This window comes from Cheilinus undulatus, linkage group 3 (assembly GCF_018320785.1).
Source record: "Cheilinus undulatus linkage group 3, ASM1832078v1, whole genome shotgun sequence".
Classification (NCBI taxonomy): Eukaryota; Metazoa; Chordata; class Actinopteri; order Labriformes; family Labridae; genus Cheilinus; species Cheilinus undulatus.
The window spans coordinates 25354460-25381900 of NC_054867.1; the positions used below are offsets into that span (position 1 = coordinate 25354460).

Genomic DNA, 27441 nt, shown 5'->3' on the forward strand with positions numbered 1-27441 from the left:
ACCCTCCTCCTCTGCCTTCAGTTAATTCATGAACAGCATCGTGATTGAATATTAATAATTCACATCAGCTCTCCCTGATGACTCATTACAACCCTTCAAATGGAGAGGGAGGGAGAGAAAGAGACAAGAATACGCAGATGCAAATATGAGAGTGCACACTAACACACACAGAGAAATAAAAAATGTATTCAATGAAAAGTTTTCTGTTTTGCTAGCTTTAATTTAAAAGTCTGACACTGGGCCGAAGACAAACAGTTACATAAACATGCATTCACACATAATAATTCTTCATTTTAACCAGCAAAGGCAGGGATGTTGGTGTGAGGGCCGTGGCACTGTGAAATGGAGAGAAATGCAAAAGAAATATTATTACTAAAACCTTTGAATGAATCTTTTTAGACGGTTTAACAAAAGGTGGAAGAAGGGCGAGTAAAATTTAACCTTCCTCTTTAGAGTGAAAACAAAAATTAAAGATCAACTTCATTGTATCAGTGCGTCTGTGGGAGAGCATGAAGGCGTGTATGTGCGTGTCTAATGCATGAGGGTGACATCTTGAGGGAGTCAAGGTAAACTCAGATTGAGTATTGGTCACTGAATATCAAGTATGTTATTAAGCCAATTATTAAATATGCAAGGAGAGTATTCACATTAAATCAAGAGACCTCAGAGACCTTGTAAAGTTGTCATGACAATGACAGACTGAAGAGGACTCAATAGAAAAATCGAGGTCTGCTTTTGGTAATGATTTTTTATTTTCAAAGAATTTCATGTTCTCCTTGAGTGCAGGGCAAAACAAATGCAGAAGTGTGAGTGTGCTTCTCTGTGGTGCACTAAAATACATCAACAAATAACAATTAAATCAAAATTCCAAACATCCTAATTACTTTCCTTTCACTAAGACAAGAAATGTTACAACACACAAAAATACTCTCCCACATACACTGAGATGTACACACACTTTGTTGCACGGCCATTAAGCCCCATTAGCGGGAAGCAGAGTTGAACACCTTGCAGACTGCGAGGTGTGTGTCGATCGATGGAGGTTAAACCCGTGGTTCAAATATAAACAGCTGGATAAGTCACAATCAATAGCTTCTATCCCCTGGCAAGTGGTCAATACTTCCACACCCTGACCCAGTCAAAGAAGAGGGAGAGAGACACACACATACACGGAGCTGGCTCGAGTTCCTATGTGCCTGTTTTGTGATAAGGATGTTAATGAATATATATGCAGTCACACACACACACACTGCCCTGAGCTGATAACCTGTTAGCAGAGCGGTGCTAACTCAATAGACAGCCGCGCACATGAAAAAAAGAAAGACACAACGGATCCTATTGATTTTCCTGCCGTGCCCGAATACCTTACACTGTGAACCTGCATTAACAAACGTCCACTAAGAACCTCACAAACATTGACATGAAACCACACTAAAGTATTTTTAATATACACATTCCTTGTCTTTCTTAATATTGCACTTTCTCTCCCCACCACACCTCTACGGTAGCCAGGAAAAGAATACTATTCCTGTGTGTGTGATTGTGTGTGCGTTTGTCTGGGTGCTAAGCTGAAGAGGAGATGGACTCCATATGCAGAGTGTTTTCACAGCCCTGAAGGAAATCATGACCATAGCAGAAAACCCACCAGCTATTTCACGAAGGTCTCATTTGTCTGTGTCTTTGTGTGCGTGCATCTTGTGTGAGGGAACAGTGTAGGTGTGTGTGGGGGCGTTATTTGTGTAAGCCTGCGTGTGTTCCTCGTGTGATTTTTGTTAGTGTATGGCACGCTTGGTGGATCACACCCACCTTTCTTTGACCAGCAGAACACAAAAATATACCTTTACTTTCCGTTAGCATGCCAGACCGAGCGGTTGGATGTGTGTGTTAGTGTGTTAGTGTGTGTGGCAGTTTGTGCTTACGTATGCATACTATTGAAAGTGATTGGGAGTGTGTCAACAGCTCAAAATTAAAAGCTCTCCACTTCAGCAAAAGGCCAAAAACTATAATCTGACTACTATGAAAACTATAAATTCAAAAATTGTCAGTGTCAGGGTCATTTTAAAGCTAAAGCCTACATTAAAGACATACTATAATGGTCGCTGGTCCAGAATGCAGCAGCTAGGCTTCTAACTGGTTTTAACAGACGACATCACATTACCCCCATTTTAGCATCCCTACACTGGCTCCCTGTAAGTTTTAGAACTGATTTTAAGATTTTACTTATCACTTTTAAAGCACTGAAGAGCCTGGCTCCGAGCTACTTAACAGAACTCTTAACCCCTTATGAGCCAGGCCAAAGCCTTAGATCCTCAGAAGGGGGGTTTCCTGGTCGTTCAAAAGTCGAGGCTTAAGACTAAAAGTGACAGGGCCTTCTCTGTCAGGGTGCCTCGACTTTGGAATGACCTGCCTGAGGAGATAAGGCATGCAGAATCAGTGGCATCTTTAAAATCACTTCTTAAAACTCATTTTTATAGGCTTGCTTTTATATGATTTCCTCTGTCTTTTACTGTATCTTCCCTCTTCCTGTCTCTCTTAAATTTTCTTCTTCTCCCACAAATTTTACCTTAAAACTTCAATGTCTGCTCTTCTCTGCTTTGTATTTTATGCCTGGTTTGATTCTGATTGCTACTGTTTATTGCCACTTCTCCTACTTGATTTTAGAGCATTTAACCCCTCCCCCAGCTCATTCTTACCTCTTTTTGCTGTTGTGTCCATTCTAGGATTACAGGTTGGTGAAACTAAACTAACATTTTTTATCATTTCAGGCCAGCAGTCCCATCTTACCTGTAACACAGCTGCTTGCCACTAGTAGCCACTGTAGTGGTCTTAATGACTACAGCCTTCCTTTCAAAATAATCTTCAATCCCACATAAACAACCTCTAACTAGGGATAAAGCTGTCCAAAGGCTGTGTCACATTAAACTTACATTTAGCCAAAGCATTGGCTGACAATATTCATCTCAGGAATGTGGATGTTGTCCTGCAATAGGATCCAAGGACTGTGGTGCCAGCACTGCTAACATTAGCCACATTCTGCAAACCAACTCTGCTACATGTTCTGTTTCACTGTGAAAGTGTGAAGTTGTAACATCCATCCATCTATCCTCTTCCACTTTCCAGGGCTTGGTCCCAGTGGAAGCAGGCTGACCAAATCAACCCAACATCCCTCTGTCCAGTGCCACTGTCCAACTCCTTCTGGGATATTCTAAGTTGTTCCCAAACCAGAGAGGATATATAATCCCTCCAGTGATTTCTTGGTCTTTCCCGAGGTCTTCTCCCAGCTGGACGTACCTTGTTGACCTACAAAGGGAGGCGCCCAGGAGGCATCCTGATCAAATGTCCAAACCACCTTAACTGACTCCTTTCGATGCAAAGTAGCAATGGCTGTACTCCTGTACTTCTGTACTTTGGATGTCTGAACTGCTCACACTATCTCAAAGACTTAGTCCAGACACATACTGGAGAAAACTTATTTTGGCCACTTTTATCTGAGATTTCATTCTTCATGACCATAGGTGAGAGTTGGGAAGAAGATCGGCTGGTAAATCTAAAGCTTTGCCTTTCAGCTCAGCTCCCCCTTCATCACAATGAACCAGCACAATGGCTGCAGTAGTGCTGATGCTACACCATCAGCCTGTCTATCTCACACTCCCTTTAACCCTCACTCGTGAGCAAGATCCAGAGACATTTGAACTCCTTCACCTAAGGCAGAGACTCACTCCCCAGCCGGAGGATCTAATCCACCTTTTTCCAGCAGAGAACCATGGCCTCAGACTTGGAGGTGCTATCCCTAATCCCAACTGCCTTCCACTCAGTTGGTTTACAGAATCTATTTATTTGACTTCAGAATTGTCGGCTTGACGTAATTGTTTTGTGTTCAATCAGAAGGGAGATTATATGCCTAGGAACATCACAAGTACACATTACGAGGTATTCGAGTATTGGAGTACTTGATGATCCTGTCATTACTCAAGTAGCGTTTCATTACTCTTGGACAGCAAACACGCTGTTTTAGGTTTTGAAATGAATATACTTCGCAAGAAATTATAAGAGTTAAGAAAATATTCAAAGTTAAACAGAAGTGAAACATCCTCAGCCACAGGCTGGTTCTCATAGCACAGTGGGCTAGAATGCAGCAGAAACAACTGCTTTACGACAGCTACAGTAACTCTCGAGGGACACATCAGTCAACAGGCAAATAATCAGTTAGCCCTGTTAGCACTGGTTGTTTGTGATGACACCAGAGTGGCTGGTAATAATCAGCCAGCGAAAAATGAAACTGAGGACTTAAAATATGCTGACATTTAGTTATTTGAAAAGAGAAGGCCTCAGTGAGATGATGACATTTGTCAAGCTTGAGTAAAAGTCACCATTATGGTTAACAACAGCTATGTGATCTGAGCAAGTGTGTGACAGGGGTATGAGGAAAGAGTAGCAGAATTGAGTGCTTGCAATGTGTCAATGAAGTGACAGTACCTGCAGACTCACAGATAGATGTCTTCATGGTGTTGTATGTTACTGGTAGCTATTTGTTCCAGACAAGCAGGTTTTGGTCTGTGGAGTAGTTGACAGCAACAGCTGAGTAAAGTTTTGACCGTCTCATTCATACTATGGAGCTCTGTGTTGATGTTTTCTCTATATTCATACGGTTTGGGTACAACTTATAACCCTATTATACTATCATGTCTTGTTATTTTATTTGGAACTGGGATTTGAAGTGCTGATTAGCAGAACACCACTGGAAACAATGTGCCCCACCAGCAGGATCATGTGCAGGGGTAGATCTCAAAAGGTAAAGGCAGGGGCATTAAAAGGTTTCATACAATTCAAACTGATTGCAGGAAACTCAGCTTCTATCTGATTCTTGGGTTATGTTAAAATTCATTGTACAACTTCAGTTTGATGAACGTAATTGAAGTAGATATAATAACGGACACAAAATGCTAAATATATGCTATTGGGATATGTGCGCAAACATACTGCATAACTAAGTGCCATGGTTTGGCCACCACAGTCCGAAATGCCAGACACACCACTGTTGTTGCATATTAAAGCCACAGCTGAGACTCTCACCTTCTTTTTGTTCCTTTTCCAACTCGTCCCAACTATCAGGGGCCATCATCGTGAGAGAGCATCTTCACTTGGTTCTCATCACTTCCTCAGTGCAGAAACAATCTTACCGCCATTCCCACCTAGACACAAGAGCAAAGAAGATTGGTTGATTGCTACTAATGTGGGCTCTAGTGGAGGGCTTTATCAAGGCAATAAAAGTTGGAAGCTGGGAGCTATCAGTGATGGCAGGCCTGCTAATACAGCTCAGCCTGAGCCCCGCTAATCATTTACACTAGCAGTCTAAGCGGGGCACATGGCTCTATGAGCCCACTAGCATCATAAGCCTGATTAGGGAGTGCTTCCCAGTTTGTCGCCTGTCTGTCTGTTTGCTTGTCTGTCTATATGTGAGGAGAGAAGTCTTACACACATCGATGGCAAACTGTGAGAGAGCAGCCAAGAAGAGCTGGGCCAGTGTTCGATAAAAGTCAGAAAACAGGACATTTGGGGTGCTGGCCAATCTGGGTGGGATAAATTTAAGAAATTAGCAGCTGTGGAGAACAGGTGAGAGATACGAACTTGTCGCATTGCCAGAAGGGGAAAAACATTATCAGTGATTACCTAAAGAGCCTTAGACTCCAGAGACAGCCGCTCTTTATGATAGAATCAATAACCATTCATGGTCAGCTGCTCTGGAACCAGCAGTTTTTCCCTCTAACACACACAGATCAATACAGGTGATTATCAGAGTTAACCCTTCACTCTCTGACTCTGATCTTTTAGTGTCCACACAGCCAGACGTTTAGCTCAATACACTTCCTAAGATAAGATGCTTAAGATTAAAACACATACGGACAGACAAAGTATCAACAAGAAAATGCTGTTGTGATACTCATAGGGTGACAAAAATTGAAAATAAAATCCTCATGACTCTCTTTAATTTTGTTTTTAAAAGTCAACATCCAGGACGCTCCTATCATTAACAGAATAATGAGTTAATTTTTCACCATTGTTGTTCCTCTCCTGGAGGATTTAAGTGTGGTATTGTTTGTTATTTATGATGATACCCTTTTTGCCCCAGGTTGACTTCAAGTCTAAGGTCAACCCCTCTCTCTCATTAGCTTTGACCCTCAGCAACCTGCTCTCATCTCCGGTGACACGCAGGTCAAAGCAAACACGCTAATTATGGAGAATTGGAGGTGGAGAGTGTCAATGTTTATGAGCAAAAAAAGAGGCAAACAATTAAAATGGGGTAAACAGGAGGCTGTGAAACTGTCTCATAACTCAGATTTCTTCACCTAATATTTGCAGTTGTGTTGTTTAAGTCTGGCCTTCACAATAAAGTTGGAACTCAGCAAGCTGAGACTTAACAACAGGTGGGCAGGGGTGGTAAACTTTTATTTTTCTTTCTAAAACATAATCACTCAATGCTTGCATGCATTTTTACTCCTTTTGTGTATGTGTGTAAATGAAAACATACGCTCACATGCACAATTGCAAAGCTGTTGCACTGTTGAATTTGTAATTCCCAGAGCAAACTGTTTGCCCTACGTCTGCCTTATGGACATTCATACAAGCAGCAACAGCGTCCAACAGCGCACATCAGAAAACATCTGATTCTCTTTATCACCACCGCTTCTATTTCACACTGATCCAAAATAGACATACTTGAAGAAACACAGCCAGATGCACACAAGCACACACAATCTCTGATCCAAAATACCTCCAGAACAAACATAAAACAATCCCAAGACTTTTTTTTTTTTTTGGTCTCAGCCGCCAGCCAAAAACTTCAGCGGCATGGTTTACATAGCAGAATGGAGTGAAAGAAACAGCAATAGGCCAAATATTAGAACCGCACAGGCACACACACTCTTACACAGTACATGTGCGTGCACTATTCAGACAGCCTCCTAAACCCCTAATGGCATACGATTGAGTAACACACAGAAACACAAATAAAGAGGGAAAAAATAATAGGGAATGACAGAAGTGTTTTGCAATTCAAAGTCGCTCCAAAACAATGTATATCCTGAAACAGTATGGTGCCACTAAACAAAAGCGCATGGTTGGTGGCAGAAAGAGAAAAAAAAAGAGGTGAGGAGAGAGAGGAAGACGGAGAGGGGGCTAAGATAACGAACCATTAAAGTTGGCACCGCTGTCCAAAATCCTGAGGAGAGAGAGATAGAGCATCTTTAAACACTGTCATTTGACTTTGAACAAAGTGACTTTTGAAGTGAAAGAAGCCGTTTCCCCCTCTTTTTTTTCCTTTTTTCCTTTTCTCCCTTCTCTCCACATTTTAATGCTCCCTGCTCTATCATGTAAATCCCCATTCAAATTAGTTGGGCATTAGAGCCCTCAGCAGTAATGTCAGAGAGACTGAATGAGATGGGGGACTTAAGCACCTAACGAACAATGAAATTCCCAAGCCTTGGGACAGGACAATTAAGAAGCAGGCTTAGCCAATGATGAAAATTTATTGCTATCTAATACATATTTCTATTTTCTGAACACTAACCAATTTGAATGTGATTAAGGGGGGTGGGGCGCTTCATTAAAGAGACGCTGGCTCTCAGAGGTCGCTGCGAGAAGAGCCTTTTGATGTTAAATTACAAATACGGAGGAGAAAGGCACCGCCATTGTCTTTTTGGGGTCCGAGTATTGTTTTCTGTGGTTCCCCTTAAACGGGTTAGTTAACCCCTCGCTGTCCAGGAGAGATGCTAATATGACGGGCCTCAGGGAACAAGAGGAGGAGGGGGGTAAAGGAATGGAGAGGGCTTTTTAGTGGGATAATAGACAAAATAAATGCCTTAGCGTTTATTCCTTTCATCAGAATGAAAGCATCCATCCGTTCATTGTTTCCTCCTTTTTCCTTGTGCGCCGCTCTGTCTGTCGGCTACGCTCACAGTGGGGGTCTTTAGCTCAGTAAGAGCCGCTTGCACAGGAAGCTCAAGTGAAAGGAAAAGCAAAGTAAGAGTAAAACTAACAAGCCTGATAGAAAACAAGGCACATTCACAGTTATTCATTCCAACTTGCCAAAATGTATTTTAATTTCAAGGCTTTAAAGTGATTTTTTATTTATTCATCATTTGCCAGAAGTCATTATGTGAAATAGGATGGGCACATCATTCAGGATAGTGCTATAGTCCTGACACCTGCACATTCAAACAGCCACATAATCTGTCTCTGAAGGTAAATATGTAGAGTGCATGCAGTGTTTTCTGTCCAAACCAGTTAAAGTACAGTGCCGGTGGTCCATACACGGGCCAGCAGTAGTAACAGGAGAACTGCTGGACAGAAAAAACTTCAATCTGAAAGCCAAAGCATCAGTGTCACGTTGTTTTCACCCAGATATGAAACTCTGGGAATGGCTTACCGGAATACTCAGAAGGAGGAGAACAACGCATCTTTTGTTATTTAACTGTCCTGCCCAGGGAGGAGGAGGAGGAGGACCGTAATTCGGGTCGGAGAGGGGAGCAGCAAACTGTGCATATATCTTCCTCTCTGCAACACGCACCAGGGCCAGATTAATTTGCGTTAATGGATGCGTTCTCAGGCCTAGTTTGGAGGGGATAAAGGACATTTTCATTAACTTTCTTTATATTTAATGTTCAATTAGTTGCGGGTATAACTGGACCATAATCAGATGGAAATATGGGCAGGAATTAATGCCCCGGCAGGAAGAAAGAAAGACCGAGGGATTGGTATGCACCCAAAGCAAGCTGTGTGAGCACGTTAGTGTGTCTGTGAGTGTGTGTGCTCATCTTCAGGAGGGTGTAAAACCTCAGCGCTCAGCATGCAGAGTATTACTGTACAAAGGTATTAAATCTCATAAATATATTTATAGAGATTAGCAAGATATTTACATGAATACACAAATATGAGCTGTTGTGTGAGGCGCAATGCTGGAGGTGGAGAGCGAGAGAAAAGAAGAAGGTTTACAACAGCATCAAGAGAAAATGAATGACACGGAAAATAGAAAAATCAAACGCCTTATTGTGTGGGTGAGGCATGCTTTTATCATCCTGATAGGCAGTGTTTAGTGTCATGCGTGTGTGTGTGTCTGTGACTGATGCGGCGTGTTGTGTTGCATGTCACGCTGAATGATAGGATTACTCATTTTCCCCTTAGCAGAACACAAATCACTCTTTTATCCGCCATCATTGAATCTTTCCAGGGTTAAGTGTTTATGCTCGCAGCTCCACACCGCGCTGTGTGTGTGTTTGTATCCTTTTTGCGTATTTTGTTTGTGTGTTCAGAAGAATATGCCTCAAACCTTCAGCTGGAAAGAGAATTGTTGGAAACTAAACGGCTGCTTAAAAACACAGCGACACCTTGTCTTGACTGTTGACTGAAGTTAAATATGTGTGGGTGTGTGTCACTCTTACACATGCAGATTCTGAGCGGTTTGGGGATGAAAATGATGAAATAAACAGAGAAGAAGTGAAGAGGGAAAAGACATGGAGGAAGAGTGGTGCTGTATGTGTGTGGGTGGATGGGTGCGACTTTTGGTGTGTGTTTGGGGACTGTGGGGTGAGATATGAGGTCACCGTCTGACGATTCATGGCCTGGAGTCCTGCACAGCACATGATGAAGACAATGATGACAACTTATTCTTCGCCTACAAGGATCATGGGAAGGATTTCAGTCAGATTTCCTTTCTGCTAAACAGCTACAGACAGGAAGAACCTTGATTTGCAGATTTCTTTCTTCACTATTTGCACTTTAATACAAGACCAAAGGTGGTGGAAGTGGAGCTCGTGGCCAGGGCATCACCTTTTTTGTACATCTTTGTGCATAGAATTCCAAGCACAAATACACACTGGGCTAGTTCATGCAGGTAGGTTAAAAAGATGTCCAATCAAGACATAAAAGTGAATAGAAGGGAGCTACAAAATGTGTTTCTACAGAGCATGCAGTAATTAATGGTCTGGTTACACAGTGAAAGAAAACCAAGAAAATTAATAGTTTGCGGTCGGACGGGTCGTAAGGACATCAAAGGATCATCTGTCAAGGTTATGCTTGATCCTCTTTTCTCTATCAGATCTAACACGTTTAAAACGTTCACCCTTTCATGATTTATTGCAGCCAGAATGAGAATCATTTGAGCCCTTTGTCTGCCGCCTTCACAAGATTTCATATTCAAAAATACACATCTTCAAGACTTCAACCACATTCTTTTAATTTATTTTCTAAACCCATTCAGTGAATGGAATACTTTCTACTTGGACAAGGACAGCAGTGGGATGATTTAACTTTGAGAGGAAGCAAGACATCAAGCGGCTGCAGCTACAAAATGCTAACTGCTTATACACAATGTGCTCCACTTTTCAATTCACTGAATCAACATATTAGAAAAAAAAAATCTGATAACAGTATGAGTATTTTATAAGTCCTTCATGCCTCTGCCACCATAAACTAGTTTCAAATAATCTTTAGTCATAGTCAAAGGAATTTCTAGTCTGAGTGAATGAAAAGTAGATTTACAAATCCTCAGCTTGTATTGGCTGCAGTGTTTGTGCGCTCCATCCAAGTGAATTCCTTTTCCTACTTTCAAACAATTTCATGCTCTAATTCCAAAAGCCTACTGCTTCAGAGATAACGGCGCAAAACATGGAGGAAATTCTGATCATTTGGCCGAGATTCCCTCTGAGTTCATTAGCTGTCCGCATTAATTAAAAACAAACAGGATAAATTGACCACAAATGGAATTTTTCTGTGAAATCTTGTCAGCAATCCAATAACGGTGAGAAAAAAAATATCATTTCAATTAGAGTGTAAGCTGTCTGAAGCTGGGGTCAGATCTGCCTCTCTCCACTGAACTTCAGGGCTTCCCAGCCTCTGTCTTGGTGAGAGCGTCCAGGGACTTGAATACAGACGATTACTGAGGTAATTTGGCTGAAAGCCCACTTGAATTGGCCCAGACCCTCGATACTATCAGCTTCACAATTAACCAACAAAAACAGATAACCTCCAAATCTCTGCAAGGCGTTGCAGCTATAATAGCTCACCGGTTCTGTCCAACACACACACACATATGCACGCACATACTGTACATACACAGATACAGTAAAGAGGCACATACTCATAGAGCCACACACAAACTCTCACGCAAACCCAAATACACTGCAGGGATTTCTGTCCAATTAATATGCATGCAAAGCAATTTAGAAGCCAACAAGATGTTTTTGTCTGACTGCTCCAGGGTAATTTAGCACTTCTGTTTCCACACAAGCCCGCCATGGAGGGAGGGGGAGAAAGAAGAGAAGAGAGGTTAGAAAAGTGGAATGGATTTCTTGATTAAAACTGGCCTTTTTCCCCCCTCTCTGTGCGTACAGAGGCGCGAGGCTGCAGCTACGCACACGCAGCAAACATGCAGCGAATCCATATGCCCTAATACAGAGGCAGCATCATTGTTAATTTCCTTTGTTAGCTGTCTGCTCCCCTGGCCGATTTAATTTGTGGTGCTGTGTTAGTGAGCGGTGGCTAGGAATTGAATTAACAGACATTCGTTCACTGGTACATTCCTCCGTCTCGAACTCGATGTGTGTGTCAGTTTTACATATTGTTCAATAATTGGACTTAGATTACTGTTGATGTGAATGCATGATCACACTGATGCCTCTCTGCAGCACATGTCCGGAGGTGGGTAGCTGCCTCACTTTTCTGTCCATAGGAGCTCAAAATTCATACCTGAGTTATTCATTCAACTGTTCTATTTTACCTGCATTTACATTGTCATATTTCATGTTTCTTCTATGTTGCTTTAAGGCTCGTTCATGCTCTACATTGAAATTTCATACAGAAATTGATAATGCCTTCCGTCTGTGTCCATTTTGAATGAATTTCTGCACATTTTCTGAAAGTTTGCAAATAACAATAAAACACTGCAATACCACAAGAAATCAGGGGTAGTGTTGAGAAATGCAACCAACAGTTCAAGCCAAAACAACAAGACACAACAAAGACGAAGAAGAATTTGGAAAATGGCATAACTTTTGAGGAAGGATTGTGAGAGTTTGATGGAAATTGTAAACATGCTATTAACTGACAGACAATAAAAGAGCAGCTTTTCAAAGATCAGGTGAAAACTCAGTGTTATTTGGACTTCAGAGCAGTAGAGTGGACATCCATTGTCCAATGAATGTTAATTTTAGCGTCAGCTCTGACATAATGGATGCCCCTAAGTATATGGGTACTGGTGGTTGTACGGTTTAAAACCAGGGTGTGCAGAATATCGGAATTTAAGTTTAAAAACCCTGTAAAGTGAAATCCAAAGTTTTTGTCTCAACACACTAGATATGTTGGAATAAGGTTGCTGTAAACGTGAAAAAAATGAGACCTACATGTGACTGAGTTTTGGATTTTGACTGTTAGAAAGTTTTTCCTCCTTTTTCTGGCTTGGTTTCATGTGGGCGGGGCCAATATGTGGGTCCACAGTGGGAATGACCCCGCCCCCCAACACTACAATCTAAAATCACAGAGCAGTTCATCTCAATACAGTCTGCTGTTAGCTGATGTCACTACCTCTATTGAAAGTTTACAGTCAGTTAAATGCTGTTTTTGTTCATTGTGGGGTAAATTTGCCAAATCTATCAGCCACAGTGATCTATGGATCATTTAAAGCATCATAACAGAGATTTAAGCCAGAAAACAGACTTTGTCTCTGCTCTTGTGCAGAGCCAGGCAGCTGTGCACTAATCATAAGGTAAACCTCATTCAGATTGTGACATTCTTAAATCTGAGAGGATGGTGTTCCTCCTGAGTGGGCGTGGCTTAAGCTTATTTAACAGACATGTCCAGATCATGCTAGAGCAGATTTTACTGCCTCATTTTTCATTATTTTGAAGCTTCATTTCATAAACTTTGAAATGTTCTAGTTGACTGAAATTTGATTCAGGGGATCATAACACAGTGACCTGTCATACAACAAACCTAAATACAGATTCATTTCCACTTTACAGGGTCTTTAATACTTTTTAAGACTTTTCAATACCTTATTCATACATTTTAAGACCTCATTGCATCTTTAACTCTGAAAAGGTTAAGTTGGCATCAAAGTAAGATGTGTTTACTTAGGAAATCCCCCATACAAAGTGTACAAGAGCAGGACTTTTCAAAAAGAGGTTGTCCAGCATGCACAGCTGAAACCTGGGTTTTACAGGCTGGAGTTTCTCGCTGAAGCTGGTCAGAAGTGGGGATGAGTATAGAAACACGGTACCTACATGGTACCAGAACCAACACATCTGATACCTACCAGACCAAATTACAACACAGGTATCGCTACTTCATTTTGATTCCCTGCCATCCAAATGTGACCCCACTGCTACCCCATATAAAAGACAGAAAACGTGTTATGGAGTGTGCGATGAATGTGATAAGTTACACTGGTTTCCTTTTTTGTCCCATGTTTAACTGACATCTTCTAAAGATATTTCTGCAAATCATTGATGATACCCAGACAGATTTTATTCCTGCTGATTTTCAACACACTTTTTTTCTCTCAGAAGTGTCAATTCAGACATGTTAGGCACTGATACCCTGTAAAAAGTATCAATTTAGCACCGGTATCAGCTTTTATTGTGGGCTTGCTCTTGTTTTAATAAAGAAATGTTGTCAAGTTTGATTAAACTACAGCAAAACTACAGCTAAATCTGTGCTATTAGCTAACACAGCAGTAGCCATATTTTACACCAGCAAACCCTATCTGTAATGAATAGAAACTCAGGCAAAAGCGGGTTGAGAGAAAAGCAAAAATATATTTTCCGTCATAAAAAGCTTCAGCGGTGTTTTTGCTGTTTATTTCATACAGCAAGTTCTGATAAAACTGCCACTACACTTGGCTACATCCAAGCTTATCGCAGCACTGGCAGCAGCCATTGCTGTCAGCTTTCAGTGCAACTAAACCACACACATAGTTACTGCCTCATATTCCCAAATAACACTGGTTTGTCCTAACCATTTTCAGTTCCTCACAAATGTTATGAATTGCAGTAGATTGGCAAATCCATCTGCTTTGCAAGGTTATACCGTTGCATCAAAAACATCAAAAATGTTTGCAAATTGCAAAAATGCAGAGAAAATGAGTTGGAAAAAAACAACTCACAGCAAGGTTTATTTACAAAAAAAGTTATAGGAACCAGCATCTTACCAAAAAAGAAGACAAGTAGAAAGAATTTTGAGCCTGAAAAAGTGTTCCAAAAGTGTTCCAAACAGAAATAGTGTTGCAGAGAATGACCATCAAACTATCGCTGTGTTTGTTGATATGCACAGATTAAATGTCAACCATTCCAGTACATAAGACACTTGTACAATTTACGTAGACCACAATAGCAGTGTTGCATGGGGTTATTTCATTTAGCATGCTCTATGTATAAAGCAACATATGAGAGTAAATACAACACAAGCAAGAAGACAGAGGGGGATAATGCCGTTTCACGAAGCGCTCCAAGTCTTATGGGACCACAGTGCTGCTATGCAGAGCTACAGACGATGCGAGGGCTGTAAAGAAGCATGCTTTAAAAAAACGTAAAAAACTGTGGTATATAACATTATTACCAAAGCAACAAAACAAATAATCTTTATCACAAGCCCTTGTTATCATTCTCATCATCAATACCACTATCAACAGCATCATTATCTTTACCTCCTGAGGTAAAAGTCTAAACTGACCATAAATCTAGTCCACAACTTATTAAGTTCAATTGTCAGATCCTCTTTTTGGGTCATCAGCCTTAGTAAAGCCAATGTCAGTTGAAGAAACAGAGGTAGTGCCTACCATGGATCTTACGAAGGTAACCTGTTACCAAAAGCTGCAACAGAGCTTTGCAAGGGCACATTGACATCTCACCACTAGGCCAGAACATAAGCCTGCAAAATGATATCAGATCTGGTGAGTTTCCCTCAGAATCCCACTAAGAACATAATCAAAACTGAACATAAAGACTAAGTTCAGAAAAACGTAAGCCTACTACATCTTTTGATGAAAATTAAATGTTAAAACAAACCTGAAAATGTAATACCTTATAATTTTACATTGAAAGGTGACATAACATATGTCATTTCCACCTCTGAACTCAGTCCTCAGTAGTTTAAATAAATGATCTGTGCTGTGTTCAAAATAAAATATTGATCAAGAACCAGAGGAGGTTTTTGACCCTGCACAAACCAGTTATTGAACAGCCTTTCTAAGACCAGTCCGTTTTGGTTTGTGTCTCTTTAAATGCAGTAGGACCCTTCTGATTCTGCCTCTTTCTTTTGTGGGAGTGGTGAGTAAAGCTGTGTGTTTCCACGACTGTAGTGGAGATTTATGGGCGGAGGTACCAGGTGAAATGCAGGTATTTAATCATTTTTATCTATCTATTTATTTAAAAGGCACAGAGCAGATTAATGAACATCTGCATACAAAATGGATGTAAATACGCCAGAGTTAGCAAAACTGCTTATGCAGGTAACACAAAAGAAGGACAGAGCAACAATAGCTACAGTATGCAAACATGCAATAACAATATCAATGTAAATTTACTGAATAAATTGCATAGTATAAAGTGATATTTTAAGTGCAAGGAGTAATTTTCCACATGTGAGTGTTGCAGACACAGGTCAAGCACCACATGTTAGAAGAAGGAGCTTATAGCATTTATGGTAGATGTATAACAGTAATTTCTACAGCGTACCGTAAAACACCAAATAATCGACGGGTCCCAATTAACCGCCGGGTGTGGCAGTACATTTTGACAAATAAACGCCTGTTCCAAATAAATGCCGGGTGTAATTTATTTACAGCTTCGATATGTGACTGAGATGAGATGAGAACCGTATAGAATCAACTCCAAACTCCCCCTCCCTTCCTGTTCTTCTCCCTGTTTGAGCTCCGTAGCTCCGCCCCTCTCTTTACGTACCTCCTCACAGGTGAGAATGTCCGCTGAATTGAATACTCACGGTGGCAAAGCGCTCGTGGAGTGATTTTGCTCTGCTTTTCCACTGAAATCAATGGCCGAATCACAGGCAAGAAAACACTTCATCTCATCATGAACAAATTCTACACAGGACCAAACACCGCCGTAATGCCGCCATTGAATCAACTTCTCACTGAGCTGAGATACGGAAGCTACAGCGGCCAATAGGAACGCTCCCTCTGACCTGAGCCTGATTGGCTGCGAGTACTAGCCTCCTCATTGGCTGGGGCACCCCCCGTCCCTTGCTCTTTATCTCAAGTGAGATAGCAGCACCATGCCCCAGTGCAGCCAAAAAATAAAAAGTACGACATTAACTTTAAACTATCTGTCGTCAACTTTGCGTTTGTTTAGTTCCTTACCAGTATTTAAAGTGTTGAGAGTGTTGAGTTGACAGAAGAAGACAGAAGTATAACTATGGTACTGTAATCTTGTCTTAAAAATGTAAAAGTGATATTCATACTGGTGTAAATAAATAGTTTGATTAAATTTACCATATTTTTCCAATTTTTGCTAAGCAAGATTTTTGTGAGAAAAGAATTAAACGCCTGTTCTAAATAGCCGCCTGGTCCCAAATAAACGCCAGGTCTGCTTAGTGATTGAGACAAATAAACGCCCCGGCTATTTTTTGGTGTTTTACGGTATTGCAGATACACTGAGCAAGGAGTAAACTAGTAGAGTACTATATCAAACATTGGGAAGCCATGAACAGCAGAATTGGCTGGTTCATCTAGATTTTGTGGGTAGGTTCATAGTTCAGGTACCAAAATATACATGTAAAAAAATACAAAATAGCAGGTTTCTCATATGTCTCCTTTGAGACTTTATATGTTTTAAAGGCCTTGGAAACGAATGTATCTAACAGTATTTTCTTACCTAAAGGAAACATAAATTAACCATTTAGGTTTATTGAAGTGGCCTTCTCACTAACTATTGCATTTCATCCTGTTTTCATTTGTTAACTTTTTTATTTACTCTGATGAATCTGCTTCCTCACTGTCAAAAAACATACATATGGATAAAAAGGAGTTTAGCAACAAGGAAATACATGGGAAATGAAGCGTGGGAACTGCACCCAAATAGGAAGCTGCTTTGTTTGATGCTTTAATCTTCCATTTGGCATCACTGTCACTCAAACGCTCCTATCAACCTCGACATCTCTCTCACAGACACAGTTTTGTGTTGCTGACAAAGTCGCCTTTTCCTGCCGGGTAAACACACACAGTGACATGTGAGATGCAAAGATCACAGACAAAAGTCATATTAGACAAATGTGGTGAAAAAGAACAACATATTTGTTCCTCCTACCTTCACGACCACCCCCTCCCCTCCTCCCTTCTCCACGTAATTAAACCTATAGTCACTTTCAATTAGCCAACCTTCCTCCCTGTGCAGGCCTTTATGCAAAAATTAATTAGTCAATTAGCCAATTAACATGTGAGCAGGTCTTTGTGTTAACGAGGCTTTTACAAGCTGTGGCAACCCTGCAGTAATGGCACACAGGCAATAGACGCCATGGGACTAGTTTACACCACACAGCCTGCACTCACACACTTGCACACACACAGTTGTATTTACTCTGCTGCAAAGCCTTCACTCATACTCCACACAGCAGATGGGCTTGCTTGCTTATTTTACTCAGGGTCTTGTGATTAGATGTCTTTCATTGGGTGAATCAAGTATGTTGGGACTGGACTGGAGTGAGGCCAGCAGGTCCCTGTGGACTCGTTGAGGCCCACCGTTGCCACACTGTTCCCACTAAAAGAGCCGGTCCTTCCTCTATTAGACCCAGACCACAAATCACAGCAGTTTATTTTTGCTGTGCATTGTACACAGACACACATATTCACCATGAAGAGTCACATATTACGTAGACTTTTTTTTTTTTACACACACAGACAGAAACATGTACATTTCAGCTGTATCAGCGAGCGTCTGTTCTGTGTCTGTGTATAAATACGACGCAGAGACAGCAGTAATGGCTCCTCGCTTCAAATAAACACAGAGCAGAGAAGACTCCCATCTCTGCTTCCCTTCTGACCTAAATCACGGCTGGACGGACACCCCACTTCCTCACGCTGGACCTTCTCAAGCACCGCTACCAGATCTTTGTGTGTGCGTGTGTATGTGTGAATAAGTTGGAGGCCAAGTAGAACTGAGAGAGAGAGAGCGAGGGGTTTGATATATTCCACATGTTGCCTGCAATCCAGACACAACAACTCCTCTGCATAAGGAGGAAAAAGCGAGGAGACAGGGAGAAATTTCTGTTGGTGAAGGAGAGGGAGTTAGCGTGAGTTTGGATTGGTGGGGGAAGTGGGGCAAAAACAACACAGATGCTTTTAGGGAGGAAAAAAAAGAGGAGAAGTGTGAGCTGCTGAGAGTTTTGCTAAGGTGGAGGGGCGGATTAGGAGGGAAGGTACAGAAGAAGAAGAAGAAGAAGAAGAGGAGGAGGAGGAGGAGAAGAAGAGGTGAGGTCAAAGAGGGTTCATGTCTGATCACCCAAAAAAAGAAAGCTGTCATTTAAGGCTTGACTCACACAAATACACACCTCACCCACACGCACACATTTAGTGCTGGTAGCGGAGATCGCTCTGTCAGTAAAAGAGCGCCGGCCTCCTTGAGAACGTTTATTTTCCTGTTCCGTCAATCTAAACAATCCCTTAAAAGGGATCGCAGATGTTTATAGGCCTTCACAGAACAAATGCTGCCTTTCTGACCCGCAGATACACACATTTACACACACTTGCGCAGACAAACACACACGCACACGCTCCCCCCAGTGGAAGAAACAAAGGCAAGCGCTCGTAATGAAGACGCAGAATGCTGTAAGAGAGAAAGGGTGAGGATGAGACCTGCAGCAGCTTTTACTTTCATGACATAAAAAACCCTGCATGATTTTCTTTTAAGGACAGTTTACTGTAAAGTAAGTGAGGATCTTTAAATATGGGCAGCAGGTTTACTGACTGTTAAACTCATTTAATCAGAGGAATTAAATCTTACAGAGAAAAAGAGGAGGAAAAAAGACGACTATGTGTGAGAGAGAATGTGTATATTTTGCTGTTTTTTTTCTAAAGGCTTGTTAAGGAGGCTGCCCGCTCTGCCTGGCCTCTAAAGCCACTCAGACAAGCAGTGTTTTAGTGTAAACACACACAGTGGTTTTCCCCTTACATGGCCATGTGCTGCCAAATTCTGTTTGTGTATGTGTGTGGATGTGTGAGTGTTGGGGATGGGTGATTATGGTCATTATTAACCTGCTCTGTGTTTGTGTTTGTACTGGACTGAGCTCATGTTCTAGAACAATGTTGTTTATACAGTAACAGGTATGTTATGTCACAAAGCACAACTTTATAAAATAGACACGGGATTCTCATACTTTCTTCTCATGCACTGCTGGAAGATCCCTATGGGTTATGGTCATTTGTAAAGGTAATTATGTGTCCTTGTGTCCTATATGTACATTTTTGTTTAAATCTATTTTCACTCAGAATGTAAGTCCAGATAAACATGTTACCTGGCCAGGGTCCATGTCTGTCAATCCATGCCAGTAGTAAAATCAGCTTAAAGTTCCTGTAAAGTGATATAGAAAATCTTTATTTCAGGTTTGCTGTATGACAGGCCATTATGTTTTGAACCAGCAGGCCAAATGTGGGTCATGGAAAACATCTGAATTAAGCTTCAAAATCATGAAAAATGAGGCAGTAAAATCTGCTCTAGGATGTGAAAGCGAGTTGGCTAAAGCCACGCCCACTCACAAGAAATTCAATCCTCTCAAATAAAAAAAAATGCTTCAGGGACAGAAGTTGGGAACTAAACCTACTGTTTTCTGGTACAAATCTCTCGGTTATGATACTTTTAATGAACCGTAGGCCACTGTGGCCTAGATGGGAAATTTACCTGACAATGACCAAAAACACTGTAGCTGGCTGTTAACTTCAATGAAGGCAGTGACAGCAGCTTACAACAGACTGTACTGAGATGAACTGCTTTTTGGTTTTCAGATTTGGGCACTGCTCAAACAAAACCAAGCCTTGAAAGAGGTGAAAAACTTTCTAACAGTCTAAATCAAAAATTCAGTCACCCACAGATCTCAGTGTTTACAGCAACCTTATTCTGATATATCTAGTGTGATAAGACACAAAGGTTGTTTTTCACTTTATAGGGACTTTAATTTAATTGATTCATATTGTGATGTCCCAAGAGCATGCAAGCAATGTGATGCAAAGCAGCGTAAAGTTTTTCCTCCATAGCCCCATCCTTATGTTCCTCTTCGCCAAGATGGGTGAAAAGTAACGAAAGAGGGAGATAACAAGGCACAAGGAGTGTTTCTTTTACTTCTTCCACTTTCCTTGTGCTGCAGAACTTAGCTTGCTTTACAAAGTGGAGACAAGCTGTGATTACTAATATGCACATCCATGTTTTTAAATGTATTGTGCTCTTACTTTGTCAACAAAAAGTGGTCTTCTTGGTGAAACTAGCCTCTATTCAACTTCAGATAAATCAAGAATGGAACAAGGTGCAAACAAACGTTTTTTTCCATGATGAAATAGAGAGTTTTTTCTTTCATTTGAGCTATTTGATGTTTTCAGAGTCATAGTACAAAATATTCTGTGGGTCTTGAAAGATGACTCAAAAGTGCCAAAAATGCTGGCACAAGCCACTTTCCATTTTATAAAAGGGCTGGCACTCAATGAGTTAAAAAGAAGGGACAGAGCTGCTGCTGCTTTTGATGCTCGTCAGCTTTATAGGGCGATGTCGTACATTATCTTTTGGTTCATTTACCCATTGGTCAAATAATTTTAAATGGGTGACTTAAAAAACTTTATACGGGATTCTTTTTGATTGCTCTGACACTTTCCCTGTTAGTTCATTAGTTCTATCTGTGTCCATACATGGCAAAATAAATGAAGTTTGAGTGTTTTCATAGCCTTAAGACAGTTCCTATCAGAGGATAATGTGTCTTTATGATAGGGACTATTATAACTTTGGGCAGTCAGGCAGGGATGCCAGCGAGTGTGAGAGGTTGGGGTGGGGGTCCCCTAAGTCTCAGTAATGAAGCTCAATCAATCTCTCGTCTTCACACACACACACACAACCACACATACATATACATATGCACACAGTCAAACCGGCCATCTCTTAAGGCTCTAAGGGCACTGAGTGCTGTGATTATGACCGGCTGGCCATGAAAAATTAACAGGTTTATCTCTTTTCTCCTCTCTCTCTCTCTCTCCTCTGTCTCTCTCCTCTCTTTATGGTAGTTACTCTTCTTTGAAGGCCCCCCTCCTCTTTTCTGTCCATCTCGGCTCGTCTCTACCTTCCAGCCCAGCGATACTTTTCCAATTTTCCTTCAGTGTCTCCCACTGAGCCCAGGGGAGGACTGGGGGAGAATGAAGCTGTGATTAAGTTGATACATTTGAGATAATAAAGGCAGAATGGCTATCATTCTCTCCTCAGTCTTGTACGAGAGCTCTTAACCCCCCTCCCAACATACGCACACTCACTCCCCCTGTCTATGTCTGCTCTGGGCAGTTTGGACACTGATAGAAGAACCATGTGTGAGGACAGTTGACGGGAGAGAGTACAAAGTAAGAAAGGGGATCTTGCAGATACACAGACGGTTTCCTTTCTGTCTTTATGCTTGATTAGTGCAGTACTGTTACACTTTGTAGAGTCACACGTGTTTAAGTCAGGAGGAGATATGCTAGAGTTCTGATATCAGTTTCTGTCTGTGCCCACAACTTTTTTACTTTTAAAGCCTCTGCTGTGCTTATCCTATTTCACTTCTACACAAATGTGGATTGTGCAAAACTCTGTACATTGCTTTTGCCACTTTTATTTGCATTTTTTAAATACAAAAGTTCTTTTTAGGTCCGTCTCTCAGTCGCCATCAGTGGCTTTTCATTCAGCACCCTGGCTATAAGAACTAGTAGCATGATGACACTGTGCTGACTGTGGATGAGGACACCAAATTAGGACAATTACTAACTTCCTGTTTCCAGTATGACATAAAAATAAGACAGAAAATCCACTGTCTTTAACAATTAGATATGCTATGAATAGCTTGTTCATAAATTGTGTTTTATTCCAAATAGACTAGAGATACAATTTGTGCATGTATTTGCTGGTTTAATGAGACTGATCTCTTGCCAATCCAGAGTTGAATGTATTCTTTCTGATTTTTTAAGATTGTTTAGGAGGATTTTTGCATATTTTCAACTGGAAAAGAGTGCAGGGCAACATACACTAAACAGACTTCTGGACTTTCTTCAAGCTATGTGCATAATTCAACATGCTGACATCAGGCGCCCACTGGCCAACTCACCAACCAATGTAAACTACAGAGACACGCAACCCACGTAGTTAATAATGATATCACGAAGGTTTGTCGTGTAAAATCTGTTAGTCTGTTTGCAATAATCACTGTGTGAAACTAAAACCAACTGAACCAAATATATACAATATACAAACACAAAGATCCTGGCCAGGACCTTGGTTCGGACTTTCAGGTGTGAAAACACCCTAAGATTGATGTTTTCTTGGCTCGTGCAGCACAATCGATATAATCCTGCTGACAACAGCACAAAAAATTACTTTGTTAACCTTAAAGTTATGTTGCTTGACAGTCTTCATGTATGTAAAGAAAGTATTGCAAAGTCTTAAAAATATCCTCCGACTGAAAATGAATGTTTTTTGTGTTTTAGTCCTTAATTTATCCTTTTTTGTTTCAACAGAGCATGAGCCCCTTTGATGCATTTCTCTGTCCTGAGCATATCTCTGCTCTACTCACGTGTTCCGAGGGCAAATTTTTGTTTTTGGCATAATCACACTGACACATTTCCTTTATGGTCATCTTTGACACAGCAACAGGAAATGTACTTTTCCCAAGCTTCTTACCAACAGGAGTTTCAACTGTTTCCTTTCTTATCCCATATTCTATTGGCTGCTTTTACTGAAGACGATTCTCAGAAACATTTTTTAACCAGACACTTTTTATCCACCTGCTGAATATTTGAGCTGATACGTGTGTGTGATTCATGTGAGGAAAGTTTGCTGCTCTTTTAGTGTAATAGAAGCTATGGATGATGTACACCATTATCAAACCCTGTGAATTTGATTCTGTCTAGGAAATATCCTCTCTCTTTGATAATCTAGATGGATTATTATTAGTTTTTACCTACGGTGGAGTGAGGGTGGATCACTGATGGGCAATCCACATTGGCTTTCATGAGAGAAAGAGATCAACACAATGTGCTGTCTAAAGGAGCTTTTCTCATCAATGAAGCAAAGATGTTCATACATCCATGAGAAGTTGTCTGAATTCGACCTGGGTGAAAGATGAGTCCCTGTCTTTCTTGTTAGCCCATCATTCCCATCAACACAGAACTCTGTCTTGCTTCTGGCTACAATAACACTTCATGGATGCTGCGCGCTACTCTAACAGCAGAGGTGGATCCAGACTCATGAACTGGGGTGCCCTACTCGGGCCCTGACTTATGGAGGGTTGGCATGAAGTTTGGGTGCACACCAGGGCAGGAGTGGGACTCATTTTCAGCCTTGGAGTTTCATGGGTCAAACCAGGCAAATTTGGTTCACAACTTGAAATGTAGTTAGATATGCTTTAAAAAAGTATAAAAGGTAACTGTTAGTATCTGGGTATAAATACTCATGATATCTGAACTCATTTAATCATATGTAACTTCTCACATACTGGGACAACAGCTCACCAGTGCCTTATTGGCAATAACAATTACCCTTGGCTCATTTCTGGGTCCTGACACTGCTACTGACACAAATCAAGTTAAAAATTGTCTTAATTATGACTACCATGGGATTAGTAATATTTTTAATAAGTCATCTCTTCTTAAAAATGTTTATTTCATTTTCATTTGTTTTTGTTTATTTTATTCGCCCAATTATTTTTTATCCAAGGAAGTTTTATTTATATGGTACTAAATCCTTGGGGTTTTGTGCAGAACACTTTTCCTATAGAGCAGGTATAGACTACTCTTCATAAATATAAACAATCACTGAATCCTACCTGCCAACTCTCATGGTATGTTGCTGGTAGTTGTAGCTTTCCCTCACTTTGTCAGCAAAAAACTGGTGCTGCAGCTACTACAGAGGGACTACAAGATAGTGTTTTACTCTTAGTTCTTGTTGTAACAAAGCTGGGCAACTGTTTTCCACGAGCTTCTCCCTGTTATATGCATTAGGCTATTTAACACCACATAATTTACTGAATTCATCCTTAAAAACAGTTTGCACTTTATACTGTGTTTTATGTTGCATATCTGGCACTGTAAGCTAACCTGTGTCATCTCCACCTGGAGCATTTACATCCAGCTGTTCAAGCCTTACTTAAAAATACTTAACAAATATCTCAAATATATCAAGTTAGGCTTTAACGTTCTACCTTATAAAGTGAATGTACTGTAAAAAAAATGTAAAGTTTAGCACCAGTCCTGACCTGACAACACCCTCATTCCCACCGTTGAGCAGTACCAGACCACCACTCCAAACATAGGCCTTTCAGACTGGCGAGGCTCTGTGCTACTTCCAGTTCCCGAACGAATTATTTTTTTTTTTTAAGGTTTATTTTCGGCATTTTTGTGCCCTTATTTGATAGAGGAGGACAGTGGATAGAGTCAGAAACAGGGATGAGAGTGGGGAAGAGACATGCTGTAAGGGGCCTCAGGCCGGATTTGGACCCAGGCCGTCCACATACATGGGGCGCGTGCCTTAACCAGTCAGCCACCTGCGCCCCCCTGAACGAAATTTTGAACTGACCTGCATGTTAAAACTGACAAAAAATTGGTTTGAAACCTGAAATTTTGGTTCTCAGCTGGAACCAAAAAATAGTTGGTTCTTTCTAGGGAACTGTGACATCATCAGTGGGCTTGTCATAGTCTTGGTTCAGACGAGTGGAAAATGGAGAAAAAGTGGTCTGCTGAGGAGACAAAATGATTGCTTGTGATCTGGGCATTGACAGAATTCCAGGTGAAGCTGGGGAGTAGTACAAGGAAGAGCAAGTTATGGGCCAAACTTGCGGAAGAGATGGTGAAGGCTAGGTTAACCTGAACACCAGACCAGATAATTAAGAAAATGGAGAGGGAATACCAGGACAGCAAGAAAGACTTGGGCAAAAGTGGAGCTGGACGTGGTGATACATGTCCATAACGTCCTCTGACTTTGAGAAACTGGTGTGAACGCGGGCTGGTTTGCCAGAAAGCACTGAAGTTCTGAGACTCCAGAATGGAGCCAGAACCAGAACCAGAACCATGTCTGTCTGAAAGCACCAACAGACAAACACTGTCCTTCTTTGTCTCTTGCTGTACTTCTCACAAAATAGGGCTTGGTATTATTAGATATTGTTAATTTCAAGCAAATGACAAGATAAATATTTTGAGATGAGACTTTTAATTTTAAGTGCATTTTTAAAGAATTTTGATTTAATACCTTGTCCCCCTTTTCTTTTGAAAATAAACCTGCAACAGCTTCAGCATTTGCCAAATGAGATACGCATAAACGTGTTTAAAGTGTGTTTTATGTAACATAGACAAGTACCTGACATCAGTAGAAACCATGAGGACCACTTTAATGTGACCTGTCAAACCTCTAGAATATATGGTAAATATTTCCTCTTGTCCAATCTCACCAACACTGTAAACAAAATAAAAGCATGAAGGGTTGTATTTTAATGTCTCTCCTTCTGGAACAGTAGCCTACATCTCCACCTACCTGTTCATGCTTCAACAAACAAGGCCCAAAAGGATGAAAACACTTGATAAACATCACATCACTGTCTGCAAGAGGAAGAACCTCTAAATATTGACATGCTTAAGACTTTGGTGTCACAAGAACTGGACTAGACAGAGCTGCAAAACACACACCAAAGGGTCCGGTAAAAACAGTCCGAGGGGAAACGGACAGTGGAGTGCTCTTCTGCCAACTGAACACTTTGTTCCTCCAGAACGTAAACATACTGATTTATCTCAACAGCTCTCTTCAAACACAGCCGCCTCTCTTCCTCCTCTCTCTCCTCTTCTGCAACCTCTCTTTCTCTCCAGCTCAATGCCCTGCTGCACCCCACTGCCCTCTCTTGCTGGAAACTTGTGATGTCTGTGTTAACGCTCACGAAACACCGGCAGCCCTGATCGCCCGGTTCTCATACTCTTTTTCTCTCTCCCTTTTTTTTTTTTTTTTTTACCTCCTGTCGGTGGCGTTCCTGTGCAAAAGAGAGCTCACCCTCTCAAACACTCCAAACCCGTCACAGCGGGCCCCTGTACGAAGTGGAGAGATCCTGAGAGCAGCTTTGGAATAAAATAACAAATCAAGCCCTACAAACGAGGGATGACCAACCTCTTTACCTGGCATGCACTCGGTTTGCCTTTTTTTTCCTCTACCTTTTAGTTCTTTTTTACCATTGGTCTAAAGACACACTGCCTTCTTTTTCTGTCCATTTTCTTTTTCTGGATACAAGTTTGATGGCGAACACTGATTCCAGGATGACGTTGAGACTGACAGTTGACATTCTCCCTTCTTTAAAAACCTGTCCTGCTCCTTTATTTCCCCTCGCTCTGCTCAGATTGCAGGACTATTGTCAGAGGTATAGAACCAGAGGGGTACGCAGGGAGGCGACGGAGGGAGAGATAGCAGCTTTCATAGACTTCTGATTGTGTGATTTTCAGGGTGCTGGGGTGAGAGGAAGAAAGATGGAGAGCAGAAAGAGCACAGAGACAATAAAAGAGATATATAGTATATAAGAGAGCAGAGGTGAATCATAGATGTTACTTGCTTTCATTTATTTATTTATGTCAGTCTTTTTCTGACTAAAGTCACCTATAATGAGAAAGGCAGATGCTGGACATCAGAGGAACAACAGTGTAACATGATGAGAAAAGTTATTAAAGAAAATAAAAAACATACACAGTGATCAGTGATAGTAGAAGTGATGGGAAGTAAGAAAATGATCAAGATTTTTTTATATTAGAACAGATGTCATGAGGTGGTTCAAAATAACGTATTAATATGCAATCCAAGATTGCAACAGTCTTTTAAATACAGAGAATTGCATTAAAGCCTTGGCAAAGCAAAGCTAAGAGACATTTCAAAGTCCCCATAAAAAGACTGAGAACTATGTGTGACTAGGGCTGAGTGTTATTTTATTTTATTCTGAGATCGATGCCAAATCCGTACCAGTTTAGCACCGGTAAAATCTAAAACAGCACCAGTGTCTAAAAGGTGCCTGACTCAATACTTTTAGAGGGGGGAAAAAGAGGATGGAGGTAAATGTCTCTAAAAATACTTTTGTAATTGGAAAGGAAACTTTGAACTTGAAATTGAGCAATATTTAAATCTTAAAATTCAAAATCCATTCTGAACAAAGTCATACATTTTTTTACCCATTGCTTCTCACCTGGACTTGCTGTCTGAAGAA

The 27441-nt window shown here is 41.0% G+C and overlaps 1 long non-coding RNA gene across 2 annotated transcripts; it reads right to left on the reverse strand.

Moving 5' to 3' along the window:
* Positions 1–210: 210 nt before the first annotated feature.
* Positions 211–16150, reverse strand: LOC121507534. 2 transcript variants are annotated; one of them, XR_005991723.1, is made up of 4 exons: positions 5671–5759; positions 5476–5570; positions 5074–5192; positions 211–335 (listed from the first exon to the last, which is right to left on the reverse strand). It is a non-coding gene; the product is annotated as an uncharacterized LOC121507534 (long non-coding RNA). The 2 variants fall into 2 exon arrangements; XR_005991722.1 differs by lacking the exons at positions 5476–5570; positions 5671–5759 and adding an exon at positions 15991–16150.
* Between the last annotated feature and the right edge of the window lie 11291 nt (positions 16151–27441).